Genomic DNA, 20,008 nt, shown 5'->3' with positions numbered 1-20,008 from the left:
GAAATAAGTCTATCTGTACCGTTTTTCTAGATTCCACATGTATGCCTTAATAGACGGTGTTTGTTTTTCTCTTTCTGACTTACTTCACTCTGTATGACAGACTCTTGGTCTACCCGCCTGGACAAGAGGCACAGGAAACCACAATGTACCACATCACATTACAGAAATGCAAATTAAAACTGCAATGAGCTGTCACCTCAGGCCAGTCAGCACAGCCATCATCAGAAAATCTACAAACAGTAAGTGCTGGAGCAGGTCTGGAGAAAAGGGAACCTCTAGTACCACTGGTGGAAATGTAATTTGATGCAGCCAGCATAGAGAACAGTATGGAGTTTCCTCAAAAGAGCTAAAAATAGAACTACTATATGACCCAGCAATCCCACTCCTGGCCATATACCCTGAGAAAATCAGAATATAGCCTCTTGTTGGGATGTCACAAGTTTTAAACTCAGCAGGCATGCTTTAGTATAATGCCATGCAAATACAGAACAATTCTGGCAGGCCACGGTGAGCCACGTTTATAAATCACATATCTATTCATCACCTGCCCTGTTTTACTCCCCAGACTGACACTTTTGATCAGATCTGTGGCCAGCAAGATCGTCTCAAACTTCAGTGGTTTCTCCCCCTCTTGGTATTCATCTCCAGAGTCCATATTAATGGAAACTAATGCTCTGAGAACAAAGCTCCAGAAAAAAACTAGGCAGGTGTCTACATTTTAATAGGAAATTCACTAAACTGCAGTTGAGGAAATTATGTGGAAACCCAGGTGAGGGAGTTACTGTCAGTCAGAGCTAAGAACACCAACTAACCCTAGAAGAATTTTATTTGCATCTGAATACAGTCTCCATCTGTAAAGACCCCGCTGCTTTGCTTCCAGGCTATTGTAAACTTTTTGCTGGGAAAGTCTGCTTTGAATTAGGGATAGAAACACGAACACCTCTTCTCCCGACACCTGCCCAGGATCCACTGAGAGGATTCCTGAAAAAGTCTGGACAAAACCTTTTAGGCTTTGTTGCTATGGTGAAGTGGCCTTTCCTCTCTGCTGCAGATGTGGGAAAGGAAATACAAGGACATTGAAGAAGATTTAGTTTAAATAGAATTGGCTTGATGCCAAATGGCTTAACTTTTGCATAAGTAAGTCCCAAATCAGATCTAAAACATAATCACTGCTAGAGTTGTAAGCCTTCCTTCTAGCTATCAGATTCTGCTAATTATACTCCAAAGTGTGACAGAGATTTGCTTTGTTTTTTGAATCAAAGCACCAGTCTTTCCTAAAATCAGTGCCAACTTATAACCATTTTCATACCCCTCAAATGAGTCAAGGAAGTTTCTCTCCAAAGGCAGGGTAGTCAGGTGGTTATGAGCCTTTGGGTTAGATTAAAATCTGAGTAAATAAAAATGCTCTGCTGACTTTGAGTCAATTACTTACTTCCCACTGCTTCATAAGCTTAGACCCGAAGTGTTTTCTAAGGGCTAGATGCTCTAATGAATTAAAAAGTGCTTGGTACATAGCTGGGTACACAAGGAAGGGTTAATAAGATAACAGTCATTATCTTTGTGCTGTCGGCTTAAATCTAGCAAGTATATTTTCCATTTTAAATTACTAGACTCATCTACACTCAGGGAAATAAAGTCATGAGGATTTTGTTTATGTGTTATTTGGTCAGCCACATGGCCTGCATTTGGATCACAGACTTTGAAAATATAATGAAAGCCATGGGCCCTCTTCTCCCACAAAAAGCAACATGTGTGTGTTCAGTTGCTCAGTCATGTCTGACTCTTTGCACCCCACAGTCTGAAGGCTGCCAGGCTCCTCCATCCATGGGATTTTCCGGGCAGGAATATTGGAGTGGGTTGCCATTTCCTACTCCAGGAGATCTTCCAGACCCAGGAATTGAACCCACGTCTCCTGCATCTCCTGCATTGCAGATGGATTCTTTACTGCTGAGCCACAGGGGAAGCCCTAAAAAAGCAATACATGTTTTGAAAACAGCACCGAGATACACCAACAATCATAGCAGCTTAATTCACAATATTGAAAAGGAGGAAACAAGCTAACTATCCACCTATGGAGAAGTGGATAAACAAAACATAATATATACATACAATAGGAAGAAAATGCGCTCCTTTAAAGAATGAAATTCTGACATGCTACAGCAGAGATGAACCCTGAAGACATTATGCTAAGTGAAATAAGCCAGAAACCAAAGGACAGATATATAATTCCAATTACTTGAAGTACTTTGAGTAGGAAATGGCAACCTACTCCAGTAGTTTTGCATGGAGAATCCCATGGACAGAGGAGCCCAGCAGGCCATGGTCCATAGGGTTGCAGAGAGTTGGACACGGCTGAAGCGACTAAGCACTTGAAGCACCATGGGTAGCCAAATTCACAGAGACCGAAGGGGAATGGTGGTTGCCGTGGGAGGAGAGAATTCTGAGTTCTTGTTTAATGGGTAGAGAGTTTCAGCAGAAGATGATGAAAATCTTCTGGAGAAGGATGGTGGTGATGCTTGCATGCCAATATGAACGTGCTATTAATAAATGCCATTGATTTGTACACTTAAAAATGGTTAAAATGGTCAATTCCATATTATTTATTTTTTTCACAACTGAAAATAAGGCATGAGGGAACACTTGTTTAGCAAATCTAGAGGAAGTCTTAAATACTTGGTAAGCAGCTTTGTGTTCGACTCTTGTGACCCCATGGCCTGTTTGTAGCCCGCCAGGGTCCTGTGTCCATGGCATTCTCCAGTCAAGAACATTGGAGTGGGTTGCCACTTCCTCCTCCAAGGGATCTTCCTGACCCAGGGATCGAACTCAGATCTCCTGCCTTACAGGTGATCTCCTGCATTGTAGATGGATTCGTTACCGACTGAAGCACCAGGGAAGTCATTATTTAAACACGTACCATAAAATTCACCCCCTTTAAGAGAGCAATTAGTGGTTTCAATAAATTTATACAGTCATGCAACCATTACCATATCCAATTTTAGAATATTTCGTCACTTGAAAATCTTACCTTCTGCACTCTAGCTTTGTCTTTTGTACAAATTTCCTAAAAATTAAATCACACAATATATCAAGATTTCATTTCTGTTTGTTGCCTAGTACTATTCCATTGTGTGGATATATCAAAAGCTGCTTATTCACTCACCAGTTGATGGACAATGGGGTTCTTTTCTGGTTTGGGCTATTAGGAATAACGATGCTGGGAACATTTGTGAACAAATCTTCATTTGGACGCAAGATTCTATTTCTCTTGTGTAAATACCTAGAGTACAATTGCTGAGTTATAAGTTAACTATGTTTAACTGTTCAAGAAACTGTCAAATAGTTTTCCCAATGATCTGTACCATTTTACATTCCCCCCAGCAACGGGATGCAAATTCTTGCCTTTGATGTTTTATTTTACTGTTTTCATTCCATTTCAGATTCCACTGGTGTCTGATGAACATCTGTGTTTGTGGAGAGAAAAAGTACATTGAAACCACTTGATCATGTATTTAGTTGTTAAAAATTTTGTGGTCTGTGTGTAACCATTGATAAAGAAATTCTTACTGCCCTTGTAGTCCTTTTCTCAAAATATAACAGAAATTTTGTATACAGTCCTTCAAGTTTTTTCTTACTTTGCTCTTTTAACCTCTCCCTTATCCGAGATCCCAGGGCTCTGTAAGTCTGGGTTACACCAACTCATAAGGAAGTGTTTAATAGCTAATGTGCTACTTTTTCAAGATTATCTCAATTTCCAGGAATAATTGTAGGCTGGGGAAGAACATGTCTTGTTTCGAATTCTGGCTCCACCACTAACCATCTCTATGTCTTAAGGGACATTATTTAACCTCTCTATGTGACATATTTTTTAACATAAAGTGGAGATAATAATAGTATTTACCTCACAGAGTTGTCATGAGAATTGAAAAGGAAACCATACGTAAAACACTTAGAACAGTGTCTTGTATGTTAAACACACACTTCATCAGAGGCACCCCTCACAGATGTCACGGGTTTGGTCCCAGAACATCACAATAAAGCAAATCACATGGATTTTTTTGGTTTCCCAGTGCATATAAAAGTTAATATTTACAATATTCTGTAGTCTATCAAGTGTGCAATAGCATTATGTCTCAAAAAATGTATGCATGTTCATTAAAAATTCTTTACTGCTAAAAGTGTTAACCATCATCTGAACCTTCTTTGAGTCATGATCTTTATACTGGTGGAAGTTCTTGCCTTCATGCTGATGACTGCTGGCTAATCAGGGTAGTGGTTGTTGAAGGCTGGGGTGACTGTGGCAATTTCTTAAAAAAGACAACAATGAAGTTTGCTACATTGATTGACTTTTCCTTTTACAAATGACTTCTCTGTAGCTTGCAGTAGTACTTGATAGCATTTTACCTATGGTAGAGTGTCTTTTAAAATTGGAATCAGTCCTCTCAAAGCCTGCCCCTGCTTTATCTACTAAGTTTACATAATATTCTAAATCCTTTATTGTCACTTCAACAATCTTCTCAGTATCTTTACCAGGAGTATGTTCCATCTCAAGAAACCGCTTTCTTGCTCATACAAGAAATAACTGTATCCATGAACATTTTATCATAAAATTGCAGCAATTCAGTCACACCTTCAGGCTCCAATTCTAATTCTAGTTCTATCGATATTTCCACCACATTCTTCAGTTACTTCCTCTACTGAAATCATGAACCCCCTCAAAGTCATTCACAAAGGTAGGAATCAATTTCTTCCAAAGTCTTGTTAATGGTGACATTTTGACCTCTTCTCATGAATCCCAAATGTTCTTAATGGCATTAGAATAATGAATACCAAAGTGCAAAGTTTCTATATTTCTTTAATTCTTTTGTTTCCTCACACTGCTTTGTTTTTCAGTCACAAAGTCACCCAAGACTCTTTGCGATCCCATGGACTGCAGCATGCCAGGCTTCCCTGTCCTCAACCATCATCCAGAGTTTGCTCAAACTCATGTCCATTAAGTTGATGATGCCATCCAACCATCTCATCGTCTGTTGCCTCCTTCTCCTCCTGCCTTCGATCTTTCCCGGCATCAGGTTCTTTTCCAGTGAATTGGCTCTTTGCATCGGGTGGCTGAAGTACTGGAGCTTCAACTTCAGCATCAGTCCTTCCAATGAATATTCAGGGTTGATTTCCTTTAGGATTGACTGGGTACATAACAGTACACAGAGGAAATAAACACAGAGAAGGGAGTATATATAGTTACCATTTACGAAGCACTTAAAAATTGTCAGGCACTCTTTTGAATCTTCTGCCTGGAGTAGGTCATATAACCTTCACAACAGTCTGAGATAAGGCAGTTTTGTTATCTCTGTTTTACAGATGAGGAATCTGAAGGTAGGTAATAAGTAATACAGTAAAACCTGAGCCCAGGAGCCTATGTCCATATAACCACAATATCACTGATGCATCTTGAATGAATTTATCTCTGACCACCTTGGGAAAATTCAGTCACTCTGTCTGAGGTCCCTCAAATGGAACTTTCCCATTACTTTATTATAAATATGCTCTGCTGAAGGGCAATTGTTAACTTACATGGCATGCTGTATTTTTTTTTTTTGCATTCCTGGTGCCTTGGGTGTAATGTACAAAAAAAAAAAAAAGATCTTCATGACCCAGATAATCATGATGGTGTGATCACTCACCTAGAGCCAGACATCCCCGAATGTGAAGTCAAGTGGGTCTTAGGAAGCATCACTACGAGCAAAGCTAGTGGAAGTGATGGAAGTCCAGTTGAGCTATTTCAAATCCTAAAAGATGATGCTGTGAACGTGCTGCACTCAATATGCCAGCAAATTTGGAAAACGCAGCAGTGGCCACAGGGCTGGAAAAGGTCAGTTTTCATTCCAGTCCCTAAGAAAGGCAATGCCAAAGAATGCTCAAACTACCGCACTATTGCACTCATCTCACACGCTAGTAAAGTGATGCTCAAAATTCTCCAAGCCAGGCTTCAGCAATACATGAACCATGAACTTCCAGATGTTCAAGCTGGTTTTAGAAAAGACAGAGGAACCAGAGATCAAACTGTCAACATCTGCTGGATCATCGAAAAAGCAAGAGAGCGCCAGAAAAACATCTATTTCTGCTTTATTGACTATGCCAAAGCCTTTGACTGTGTGGATCACAATAAACTGTGGAAAGTTCTGAAAGAGATGGGAGTACCAGACCACCTGACCTGCCTCTTGAGAAACCTATATGCAGGACAGGAAGCAAAAGTTAGAACTGGACATGGACCAACAGACTGGTTCCAAGTAAGAAAAGGAGTACGTCAAGGCTGTATATTGTCACCCTGCTTATTTAACTTATATGCAGAGCACATCATGAGAAACACTGGGTTGGAAAAAGAACAAGCTGGAATCAAGATTGCTGGGAGAAATATCAATAACCTCAGATATGCAGATGATACCACCCTTATGGCAGAAAGTGAAGAAGAACTAAAGAGCTTCTTGATGAAAGTGAAAAAGGAGAGTGAAAAAGTTGACTTAAAGGTCAATGATTCAGAAAACTAAAATCATGGCATCCAGTCCCATCACTTCATGACAAATGGATGGGGAAACAGTGGAAACGGATGACTTTATTTTTCTGGGCTCCAAAATCACTGCAGATGGTGATTGCAGACATGAAATTAAAAGACGCTTACTCCTTGGAAGGAAAGTTATGACCAACCTAGACAGCATATTAAAAAGCAGAGACATTACTTTGCCAACAAAGGTCCGTCTAGTCAAGGCTATGGTTTTTCCAGTGGTTATGTGTGGATGTGAAAGTTGGACTGTGAAGAAAGCTTGAGTGCTGAAGAATTGACGCTTTTAAACTGTGGTGTTGGAGAAGACTCTTGAGAGTCCCTTGGACTGCAAGGAGATCCAACCTGTCTATCTTAAAGGAGATCAGTCCTGGGTGTTCATTGGAAGGACTGATGTTGAAGCTGAAACTCCATTACTTTGGCCACCTGATGCAAAGAGCTGACTCACTGGAAAAGACCCTGATGCTGGGACAGATTGAAGGCAGGAGGAGAAGGGGACGACAGAGGATGAGATGGTTGGATGGCATGACTGACTCGATGGGCATGGGTTTGGGTGGACTCTGGGATTTGGTGATGGACGGGGAGGCCTGGTGTGCTGCGGTTCATGGGGTCGCAAAGAGTCAGACACGACTGAGCGACTGAACTGAACTGGGTGTAATGAGAAATCAATATGTATTAGTTGGTTAAAAAATAAAAATAATGATGTCCTCTCTCTGTTTTTGGCTGTGCCACATACAGAATGTGGGATCTTAGGTCTCAGACTAGGAATTGAACCCACAACTGCTGCATTGGACATGTGGAGTCTTAAGCACTGGACCACCAGGCAAGTCCTAATAATGATATTCTCTTCATCTCTGTCTTGCTTTGTATGTCTTTGTCACTGAGCTTATTTCTTAATCACTGGTCTGTCCCTTTTCCTTAAATTTGTTAGTCATAGAAATACATACACACACATACATTTTTGTTTATTTAACAATGAAAAACGTTCCATCTCTATGAGGTTGGCATGTTCTTGTTTTAATAAGCTGCCTCATCACCATCACCCTAATCTGATTTGACTGGTGTATTTGGGGGATAAAGAAGGTTTAAGCTGACATTCTCAAATTATATTTGGCAGAATATAACATGTTTTCCCTCTCTCAGCACCAAACTATACGAAAAAATACCTGATCAAGTTTCTAAAATAATGTAAAGGTTTAAAAAATGATGTAGTAGTGGTCTCGGCTTGAGCCTGAGCCGAACCCACCACTGGAACTCAGGTATGTTTGGATTTGATTGACAACTAGAGAGACAAACAGAGTCCTGGCGTCTAGTTGAATGATGGGAAAAGAGCCTATAGGACGAAATGAAATATCGAGAGGATTTTCTGAGCTCCCTGGTCCAGCAGTAGCGGTTCCTGGTTGAACCCCGTAGGAGACAAAGTGCAGGTGTAAGATAATCAATCTGTCTGCACATCGTCATGGTTTCCTGCAGGCTCTAGAGTAGGACTCCCCAGCCTTTTTGGTACCAGGAACCAGTTTTGAAGGAGACCATCTTTCCATGGATGGGGGATGCTTTCAGGATGATTCAAGCACATTACATTGATTTTGCACTTTATTTCTATTATTTTTACATCAGCTCCACCTCAGTTCATCCGGCATTAGATCTGGAGGTTGGAGACCCTTGCTGTAGAACACAACTGAGTTCTGCATCAATGCCCTGGTGATACAGTCAAGGAGAGGAACTTCTACTGACATGTGCAAAATGCAATGTAAGCTTGATGGAGTAAGAACTCTCCTCTGGCATCAGGAGGGTTTATGGAGTTTCTTACATGACTGATGCTCTGGGAGGTGGGCCCTGAAGAAGGGACAAGACTGTGGCACTCTGAACTGGCTTATCAGGAAGCAAAGACTGAGGAAGGAGACAAGAGGAAGGACCTCGCTGATATCATACAACCACTGTAGCCCAAGAGTTTGTTTGCAAGTACTGGTGACAACCGTTCAAGTCATTCCCAGGAACGACTAGACTTGATTTTGAAGGTTTTTGGAGATTTGTGAGAGCAGGTGGGAGATGGAATTTGTAAACTGATCAATTCTGTGTTAATTATAATCACAGTTGGCAAAGCCTGCAGAAATACACATTATATTATTTTATGTATGTGAACTCAGAGTCTAATCTATCAGTAGATAAATGATTGGTTAATTTTCTCCCTCATCTAAATTTTTTCACTTATATTTTTACTTTTTCCACTTATAATTTTATTTTTTCCACTTATAGCTTTATTTTTTCAGTTATACTTTTATTTTTCTTCCCTAGATGTTTTAAATGTGTATTTGGAAATGGGCTTTCCTGGTGGCTCAGATGGTAAAAGAATCTGCCAGCAATGCAGGAGACCCAGGTTCAATCCCTGGCTCAGGAAGATCCCCTGGAGAAGGGAATAGCTACCCACTCCAGTTTTCTTGCCTGGAGAATCCCATAGACAGATGAGCCTGGCAGGCTACAGTCTATGGGGTTGCAAAGAGTTGGACAGGACTTAGTGACTAACACTTTCTCTTTCATCCATTTATTCAGTAAATATCTTTTCAGAATCTATGAAATATAATAAGTAATTTATAGGGCACCAGATCAGGCAGATATAGGCTTGAATTCTGTCCTTGCAACTTACTAATTGGGTGATGGTAGTCAATTTCCTAAATTGTTTGGGCCTTAGTTTCCTCGTGGGAGTAACACACACATGCAGATACCTACATACAACTACCTTATTGAGCTGTAACTGTTGTTTCTAATAATTTCATGAAATATCACAAAAGTCTTCTAATTTTCTCTGAATATTTTAAATAGTTCTTGAGATTCTCTACCCCAATTTTTGAGTTATTCCCTTTCCCAAATTCCTGGTCTCTCCTTACTTAAATAGTTTGAGATTTTAATTGTATTTCATCTGCCCAATGAGCATAGAAGTCCCCAGGCTATGTTCATTGTGCCCCTCTGTCTTTTAAAACACCATGGGCATGTCCTGATTCATAATAGGTGTTTAATAAACATTTGCTGAATTAAGGCATTCTTTCAGATGTTTCTTTATTTTGTTTCTTATTGTCCTTGTGTCTCTCATTTTGAGCAGTTTTCCTGTGTTAAACACCACACTTAGCACCATTCATCCATTTTCTCATTTAGATATACTTCTTATCTTCCTTTTGGGGCTTCCCAAGTGCACAGTGGGAGTGAGTCTGTCTGCCAAGGCAAGAGACCCAGGGGTTTGATGACCTGGGTTCGAGACATGGGTTTGATCCCTGGGTTGGGAAGATCCCTCGGAGGAGGAAATGGCAACCCACTCCAGTATTCTTGCCTGGAGAATCCCATGGACGAGGGGCCTGGAGAGCTACAGTCCACAGAGTCTCAAGAGAGTCAGACATGACTGAGCCTCTAAGCATGTACACACATGCTCACCTTCCTTTTAGAATCACGGAGATGGAGTTTGTGGGGTTCTTTTGCATAAAGTCACAAAGTTGGAGCCTTCACCAGCCTGCTCCCAGAGGCCAGCCTTAATCACCACAGTATTTTGCCTCAAGACCACCCATCAGTGTGGTAATGGGATCTCAACTCAGGAGCACTGGCTTCTTGGTTGTCAGAGGCACCATTAGACCCTCCACCAGGGGAAATTAGTCAAAAAGCTGTTCATTCCCTCCCAACGAGCTCCCTCCACCTGGACTAACATGGCTTCTCCCCAGGGCCACGTTCTAGCCTGGCACATACACTGCGAGTCAACAACCTGGGGAATCAAGCTCCAGCTTTAGCACCATAAATACTCCACCTAATCACCCTCCTAAATCATCAGACTGCGTCCCCAGATTGCTAACTTTCCCTCTTCATTCCCTCCTGCCTCTCCTGAGGTTTTCACAAGCCTTTCCTTCCCAACTAAAACCAGATATGTATGGATGGCATTATGTTTCTTCACAGCTAATAGCTAGACTATGAAATCATTCAACAGGCAACTCCCAAGCCATGGGAATCCGTCATAACAGATTTCCTTCATTTTTATAACCCTGAAGAAGGAAGAGGGGCCAGGAGGTGGATGAAGGAGAGGGATACTGCCAGGTATTGTTAACTTTGTCCCTGGGTAGTTGAAGAGAGAGCAGCCCAGGTCAGATTGGAAGCAAGATCTCCTTGGAAAGGCTAGGGCGTAACAGTGGACTGGTCGAGCCATATTGGATTGATTATGAAGCAGGAAGTGAAATCTGACATGGCTGACACTTAACACCCTCACACACATCCTGACTCCTAGACGATGAGAATAAAGATATTGTATTTTCAGTGGCACTGACATTTTTATACCTCTTAACGAAAGGGGGAAAACTTTTTTGGTTCAGGTTGAAAGGATAAGGAAGCAGAGAACGCCTTCATAGACTTTGGGAAGATAGGAGCTGTGAGTAGGAAGTTGTATACGGAAGGGAACATCAAATACCATATTTTGGGTGAATAAAGAAAACGAGTTAGCCTCAGCCTGCTTTAAGAATGGCATGGATGAGAGAGCGATAAAAAAAGAAAAAAGAAATAGCAATTCAAACAGAGAAATCCAATATTGACTTCTTTATTACCTGAAATAGTTCAAGCTCTTTTTCAATGTTTTCACTCCCAGTGCATTCAGCAATTTCCAGAACTGAAAATATTTTCAAAGCTGCATTAACTCTTTAAGGCTACTTGAGGATACATGGAATTGAGGCTTGAATGTGAGGGTCTAGATCAACAGCACATCTTGACTTGACAAAAAGATGACAACTTATCATAATACAGCCTGGGGATTTGAACAGACCCCTGGAGTCACCCCCTTCAGCAACCCCTGCCCCACCTCTGAGAGCTTTCCTTTTGAACATCTGAAGGCAGGCAGGGGACTATTTCTGACCAGGTCTAAGAAATAGAAGTGCTACTTCCCTCACTAAACTTTTTCCATGCATAACAGTAGGAAATTACTTTATTCCAAACTTAAATCTCTCTCACTGTAGTTGGTGACGATGTCTTCATTTTCCATATTGGGTGAAAGTGCAGAAGAGCCAGCTTGCTGCTGTATCTTTCATGAAAAGATGTGTAGACAATGTCCATTCTCCTGTCTCCAGAGGGGTAGTTGGTCAGGGCTTTTTCTGCAAAGAAGAGCCACAGCCCCCAAATAATATGATGGAGGCGAGGACCTCACTGGGGGTAGGGAGTGAGCCAGGAGTGGTACTGAAGGAAACACCATTGGCTATTATGGTGAGGGGCTTCCCTGCTAGTCCAGTGGTTAAGGTTCCTTGCTTCCACTGCAGGGGGCATGGGTTCGATCCTTGCTCAGGGAACTAAGATTTCACATGGCCCTTGTCATGGCCAAAATAATAATAATAATAAAAGAATTAAAATATTTTTAAAAATTATTATGGTGAAAACAGCAATAATAGCTACAAGGACATCTGAGACCACAGTAGAATTTCATAATATTTTGAGTATTTTCACATAAATCATTTCATCTGACAGTCATTTTAATTCTTACTTTAAAAACACTTTTAACTTATGTACAACTCTTACCATTAAGACAGCTCATTAAAATTTACAAGGAGGAAATAGAAATTTCTCAAGACTCTCTGACATCTTTTTCAAATGGATTTCATTCTTCTCCAAAGTAGGTTATCCTCATTTTGGTTCTTTTCTGAACTGCTTTCTACATTCATGTGATTCCCATGAAAGCAATTCTCTTTTTCTGCTTTCCACTTTCATTCTGTACGATTGCATAATTCTCTGTAGCTGTTTTTTTTTCTGCTTTCTACCTCAACTGCCATTAAACCTATCCCACAGCTCCCTCACAAAGCTTCACAAAACAAACAAAAAAACAACAAAAATAACAAGAGCAATAAACCCAACAATAGCAAAAGGATGAACAATCTTTCAGTTATCTGGATCAAAAATTTCTTATTTTTCAGCAGAGAGTCCATGTGGTAGGTTCTGTCTCTCTTCACTCATTTTACTTAGAAAGCTGCTCTTTTCTTGCCCCTTTTAATTCCTACCATGCCTGTGGGCCTGCATGCATTTGTGTGCATGAATGTGTGGGAAATCCCTCCTAAGCTCATCTTACTGTGCAGCAGAGACACTTCCTGAGTCCCCTCTTGTTGGTGGGAAATATTAGAAAGCATTATGTAAGAAAACTGGCATTAGGAGTTTGGTTTTAGCTTGCTTTCTGGTTGAGTCAACAGCTACCTTGTGGAAAAGTCAAGGAATTTGGAGTCAAAGAAACAAAAAGATATAAAATAAAAAATTTATTAAAAAAAAAAAGACAAAAAGATTTAGGTCAAAAGGACCTAGCCCTGACTGTGGGACTGTGGGTAACACACATATGGCTCCCTAGACATCTACTTCTTTCAGAAACAACATAAGAAAGGCTCCCTGTGAAATTTTCCTCATTATTGTTCCATCTGATTTTTTTCTTTAATTTAACCTTTGCACGTAGAATCCTAGTGGTTTTATAACCTCTATGACACAGGGTGGCCTTCCCTGGTGGCTCAGATGGTAAAGAATCTGCCTGCAATGCGGGAGACCTGGGTTCGATCCCTGGGTTGGGAGGATCCCCTGGAGGAGGGCATGGCAGTCCACTCCAGTACCCTTGCCTGGAGAATCCCACGGACAGAGAAGCTTGGTGGGCTGCAGTCTTCAGGGTCGCAAAGAGTCGGACATGACTTAATGACTAAGCACAGCACACAACGCATGTGGCCCACTGTACTCCTGCATCGTCTTAGAGAGAAAGGAATTGTTTCATCAACCAGACCTTTGTAAATAACCTTGATTTCTTGTTTTGGAGATATTCTCTGTTACCACTAAAATTCAGCAAAAACAAAACAAAACAACAAAACAGAACAATTACCTTCCCCTTCCACCTGTGTTCTCTGGCTGCACTGTCTGTAATTTCCATTATTCTGACTCTTTGTAGAGAGTTTCCTGGCCCAGCTGTTTAACTGGAACTTACAAAGTTTATTGATCCTTACTTTACAGTACCACCTTCTTGCTTTCTCAAAAAATGTCCCTAACAGCTCCTTTCCTCCTTTCCACCGATCGTTTTTATCTTTCTCCCACTTGCCATCAGCAGCTAAGGGTAAACTCTTGTCCTAGAGCAGCCTCTGCAGTGAGAACAGTCCTCCCTGCTCTCTGCTTCAGAAGTGCTCCATCACGAACTCTCTAAGCTGCTGGGGCTGCGGCTCCATTATTGGATTCTTCCTTCTCTGATTAATAACCACCTTCTGTTCGGCTGTCACTTACCTTGACTTCCCCCCTCCTCTTAAAGGAGTCCTAGACAAGGTCTCTGCCCCATCTCTCTTCCAGGAGGCCTTCCCCTAGGTGTCCTGTCTGCAGATCCCCTGCCACCGTATACCTCTCCCTCTCGCCTCTAGGGCTGGAGCTGTGACTGATTCTTCCTTAAGCGCTTCATCATTCAACTCTTTGATCCTGTCTTCATGCATCTCTGCCTTTTGGTCTTTGATTTCTGCTATTTCTGCTCAAATTTCCTCATCTTTTTTTTTTTCCTTTTCAAGAATTCTATTAAATGATTACACAGCTGGAAATATCTATTCACCTCTTCAAAGCAGGTGACTTTATATTTTTTCCTTCAAAGCCCTCCCTCTCTTTCTTCCTTTCTCCCTCCCTCCTTCCCTTTTCTCCTTCCCTCTCTCCTTCATTCATTTCGATCTAAACGTTCATTATTTTCTGAAAGCTTTGGAAGTAATACAGGGCATTCTTCGTTTCTCTTGTAGTTTAAATTTGTTCTTGTTTTAACAAGAAATTGTTCACCTTTTAAGTGCTTCTGCCGAATTGTTCACTTCTTAGAAATTTAATTTAAACTTTACCAAAACATGACTAAAACAGGAACTATCATTACTCATTTAAGGCTCCTCAAAGTCTACCGCAGTGGCCATAAATCCTATCCAGCCTATTTCTCCACATTTTTTGGCCAGTGTATGTCATTGTTGGGTCATTTTCACAATTACCATTTCTCACCAGGTGTGTTAAAAATCCTCTGCAATTCCGCTCTTCTAGCTGTGTGTAGGTTTGGTTAAAAACATAACAATAACTATTATCAATACTAGTTTTTCAGATAAAAGTAATGTTTTATGAGGATTTATAGTGTTAAACATTATACTAGATATTTTCTCACATTAACTCTTTTTAGAGCTGTAGAATATTTTTTGAGGCAGGTAAAAATGTAGCCAAGCAATTTATAGGGTTTGCTTTAACATATACAGATTCTTATTGATAAAAACTAAGTATTGACTTGAGTAATTACTATTGAACAGCAGAATCAGAATTCAAATGTGTGTCTCCCAGTTTCTATTACATCACACAAGTCATTTTTTACCTGAACTTTTTGTCATTAAAAAGATCATGAAATCACGGACACAGTGAGAACTGGGGACAATAATCAGCATAGCCGATTAAATGTTAACATTTTACTGTATTTCTTTTAGAATTATCATTAGTAATAGTACTGGCATTTGTAGTAGCAGTAATAGTAGTAGTTTTTACATAAATGAAATATTAGAATTGCAGTTGAAGAGCTCTCTGCACTCCAATCCAACCCCAACCCCACTGTGTGGAATTTGGTGAATTATTGTTATTCCCAGCCAGTAAAGCCAAGCTGTAGTGTTGTGCTGGAGGAAGTGGTTAGTGTTTATTGAATGATTTTATTTGTGTTTCTGTCTTGTTTTATGTTGCTAAGGATGGTGTTTCTTTAATTGGTGTCTTATTTTCTCTCTGCAGCATTAATAGATGGCTGAGGTCAGAGGGCACGGGTGAAAATAAAGCATCTCTCTACTTAATACATGAGTAGAGATGGGAGGTCCTGTGCCGTTCCCAGACTCTGTGGAATAGTTTGAATTTCCCAGTGCTATTCATGTCATTCCCTATTTAACTTTTGAGATTTTATCATTTTTGAAGAAAGGGATAAGCTGGGTGACTTCTTTGAGTTGAGTGTAAGGAGCTCTTAATTATTTATGGAAGCTACTTTGAACAACAAATGTTAACAATGTCATTGTAAACGTGGTTTTCATTTTTCCGATTTTGAGTCACGTGGCATTAATAGAGGAGGTTGTACCCTACTCTTCCCAACTAAGGAACTCGGTTTGGGGAGAAATAGAGGATGTGTATTATTAGAATGCGCATGGACAAGGCTGAGGCCATTCCCAGATGTGCTAGTAACTTAGGACCAGGTGATTATGCTTCTAAAAGCCACAGACCTGAGCTCTTGTGTTTAAGAAGACTGGTAGAGAACTTACCCAGTTAGAGTTTCCATAATTTAAGAGGAACACTGGACTTCCCTGATAGCTCAGTTGGTAAAGAATCTGCCTGCAATGTAGGAGGCCTGAGTTTGATCCCTGGGTTGGGAAGATCCCCTGGAGAAGGGAAAGGCTACCCACTCCAGTATTCTGGCCTGGAGAATAGGGTCTCAAAGAGTCTGAATGATTTTCACTTTTCGGAATTTTAATAAAAGGAAAACATTTTTGCAAAACTAATATTATAACAAAGAGTCAAATTAGCTTTGCTATAATAAAGCTAATAATTATATTAATGCATGCCTACTTGGATCAGAGGCAGTGGAAACTACAGTGAATATATATTTCCTCATATAATCCTCATAATTACCCTATTAAGTGTTCTTAGTCTCATTCTATAAATAAAGCAACCGAGGCTTAGAGAGTTTAAGCAGTTTATACAAAGTACCCAGTTATTATTAGAATAAAAAAAAATTCTGTATAAATCTGGCGATGGTTTCTTAACCACCAAGCCGAGAGCTAACCTTTTCCCTGTAGAGTCTAACTCTAGAATGTAATGTATTAAAATTATCAAGCAAAGGAGGAAAAAATTAAATGAAAATGAGAATGATTTGTCTGTTCCTATATGTGTCCCCCCAGCAAACACTGCATATTAGCCATCCTCTCCAACTTATATTGCATTTTCAGTCATTTGACCTTTTATCTGTTTTGCGATCACATCAAATCACTTTAATCTTGTACAGCACTAAGTGCTAATAAAGGGAAGTTCAGAATAAAATATTTTTTTCCCCTCTAGCTTTGCATTCCCTAGCTTCATGAACTGCAAGAGCACATTCTTCGTTTTTGCACAACACATCTTTCCCAAAGGAGTTACAAGAGTGTTTGTTTTTGTTTTCCAAATAAAAGATAATAAAGATGACAAAATGAGTACTGCTTCAAGAATGTCATTTTCTTAGGATACTGAAAACAGCAAGTAGAGTCAGTCCCTGCTAGCACAATGCCTGTTGCATAGTAAATCATCAGTCAATGCTACTTATTATCATTGTTGTCTTTAGTAGACGACATCATGGCAAACATAACTGCAACAGGGCAAGCATGAGATATATGGAAATAAAAACACATAATGACAAAACTTGGAGACTTCTGATCCAGTTATCTTGGCATAAAAAATATCACAAAAAAACTTGACTCGTTTTGAGTACATGGCAAACTTTTTCTTAGGCAAAAAAGACTTGTTTAATGTTTGCAGCCTGGAATTTCTAGTAGAAATTACATTAACCAGGATCTTATTTATTTCTGTTCTAAAAGATAATCATGCATGAAATGAAGGAAGAGCCTCTGCTTTCATAAGAACTTATATTATTGCCTGAGGCTGAGATCCTGCAAACAGTCATTTTCATAGTACTTACCTAGAATTTTCATGCACATTATTTTAGCCTTTAAAATGCTCTAATAGAAAAGCTGTAGCAATTTACAGACAGGGGAACTGAGTGGAGGTTAAGTGAGTTACTCAAGGACAGGGAACAAAATAGCCCACATTTTCCATCTCGAAATCAGGGTGTTTTGAAAATTCAGCCTCCCGTCTGTGGGTGTAAAGCACATTACCAGCACTAATTACCATAGTAAACTGTGGGAAATCCAATTCAGAACAATGAATTATTAGGCTTGGATGGCAACAAACAATTAATCATTACCAAATTAATAAATGTGTAACATTTGTATTTTCATTGTTGGACTAGAGCTTTGCTTTTGTTCCTGGCCAAGGCACAGTGAAGTTCCAGTTCCAATCTCCTGCTGTGTGGAGCATGATTGACTAACTGCTGATCTTCCGGGCCTCCTACTGGGGTCACTCTTGGTGAACTATTTTTTAATATTCAAAATAAAACTGCAATTTAAACTTAACAACATACATAGTATTATCATAATACATTATATTTTTTCTCCCAGAGATTGAGCTACTGTAATTATTTTGGTGTTTGTGCATATAGGATGTGCTTAGCATTACATGTGGCATTTTACTGCAAATTTCTATCAAGACCATAGCTGAAATTGCGTTCATCCATCACAAAATTAAATCCCACAAAGATTTGTTTTATCCTAAATACTTTCTCCCTCATCTAAATTAAAATCATCTAAAGACAAATATACCCAAGACATGGATTTGGGCTGAATATAATTTTTTATCACACCCGATTTTATAAAGCAGGAAAAGGAAACACAGAGAGTTTAAGTAACTTTGCAAATGTCACTTGGCCAAGTTGGTGGAGCATAAGAAGGAATTTGAACCAAGGCAGTTCAGCTCTTAACCACTCTGCCTTATTACCTCCCAAAGTCTCACCCATCGGTTAAGCAACAAGATTCTAAGGAATAAGATTGGAAGTTAAAACAAGAAAACTTTGGCTTCAAATTCTGCCAGAAAAGATTTTCAACACAAAATTCTCTACCCAGATAAACGATTATATATGGTCATAACTATTTCAGGTAGGTTGGGATAATAAAAAATTACTTATTATACCTTTTCTCAGGAAATAAAACATGATTTTCAACAAAATTTAAAGTAAAAAGGGATTAGGAACACAGAAGGTCATCAGAAGGAATGTTCAGGATGTAGCTCTGTAGGTATAGAAATGAAACAGTACAGACTAGAGCAGAGGACAGGAATTGATGTCTTTGGGAGTTTGCCAGATAAAAAGAGACATATCTGAGTATATGGAAAATCATATTGATATGCTTGTGGCAGAAAGGTTGGAACTCTTGAAAAGAGATCAAATCGTTTGTTCTCAGAAAACTAAACAAATGAAAAATTATAATAATGATGAACTACAAAAACAGTAACAACAATAACAAAAATAAAGGGTTTATAAGAAAGGAGGGCCACAACAGTGAATAGTACTTGGAAGATCATATGAATATAAGTGATGAATTTACCTAAAACTTGTGATCTAATTATGTTGGAAATCTGGGAGTAGGTGAATCTGGGATAATTGGTGGGGAAAAGCTAAATCCTTATCTCTGATGGTAGGTTGTCAATACATTATGTGTAAAATAAAAAGCAAGGACTTCCCTGGCATTCCGGGGGTTAAGACTCTGTGCTTCTCTGTTTATAATAGCCAGGACATGGAAGCAACCTAGATGCCCATCAGCAGACGAATGGATTAGAAAGCTGTGGTACATATACACAATGGAATATTACTCAGCCATTAAAAAGAATACATTTGAATCAGTTCTAATGAGATGGATAAAACTGGAGCCCATTATACAGAGTGAAGTAAGCCAGAAAGATAAAGACCATTACAGTATACTAACACATATATATGGAATTTAGAAAGATGGTAACGATAACCCTATATGCAAGACAGAAAAAGAGACACAGATGTATAGAACAGAGTTTTGGACTCTATGGGAGAAGGCGAGGGTGGGATGATCTGGGAGAACAGCATGGAAACATGTATATTATCAAGTGTGAAACAGATCGCCAGTCCAGGTTTTATGCATGAGACAAGTGCTCGGGGCTAGTGCACTGGGATGACCCGGAGGGGTGGGATGGGGAGGGAGGTGGGAGGGGGGTTCAGGATGGGGAACACATGTAAATCCATGGCTGATTCTTGTCAGTGTATGGCAAAAACCACTACAATATTGTAAAGTAATTAGCCTCCAACTAATAAAAATAAATAGGAAAAAAAAGACTCTGTGCTTCTAAGAGCCCACATACTGTGTGCTGTGGCTGAAAAATTTTTTAAATAAGTTAAAAAATAGAAGTGATACTCAAGGTAGTAGAATCAACATGCTCTTCAAAAATACAGAAGCAACGATCAGGTGAAAATAGCTAGAAGGGTTGAGATCAGTTGACTTGGGGATAAGGAAATCTGAGGGATGGGGCAGGGTGGATTTCAAGAATTATTTGACATTAGAAACTACAGTTAGTATGAATATAACATTAAAATGATTTAAAATTTAAAAATAAAAATACTTTTCTATGTGTTGCCTAATAAGTCAAAAAAGATTCTGGATTAGGAGCAGAACTGGGGAGCAGAGAGAGCTGTGGTTCCCTCCAAAACCCAAAAGTGGGCCTTTAAAATCTTTGTCTATGAACTTTTAGATGGACAGACTCTGGAGGGAGGAATGTGACATGTGAATGTCACATGTGAATTTGGAATGTTGCTCATCAGTCCCCAGGTCATGAACTGTGAAGAGAATGTCA

Source organism: Odocoileus virginianus, chromosome 28 (assembly GCF_023699985.2).
Source record: "Odocoileus virginianus isolate 20LAN1187 ecotype Illinois chromosome 28, Ovbor_1.2, whole genome shotgun sequence".
NCBI lineage: Eukaryota > Metazoa > Chordata > Mammalia > Artiodactyla > Cervidae > Odocoileus > Odocoileus virginianus.
This window is presented reverse-complemented; position numbering follows the sequence as displayed.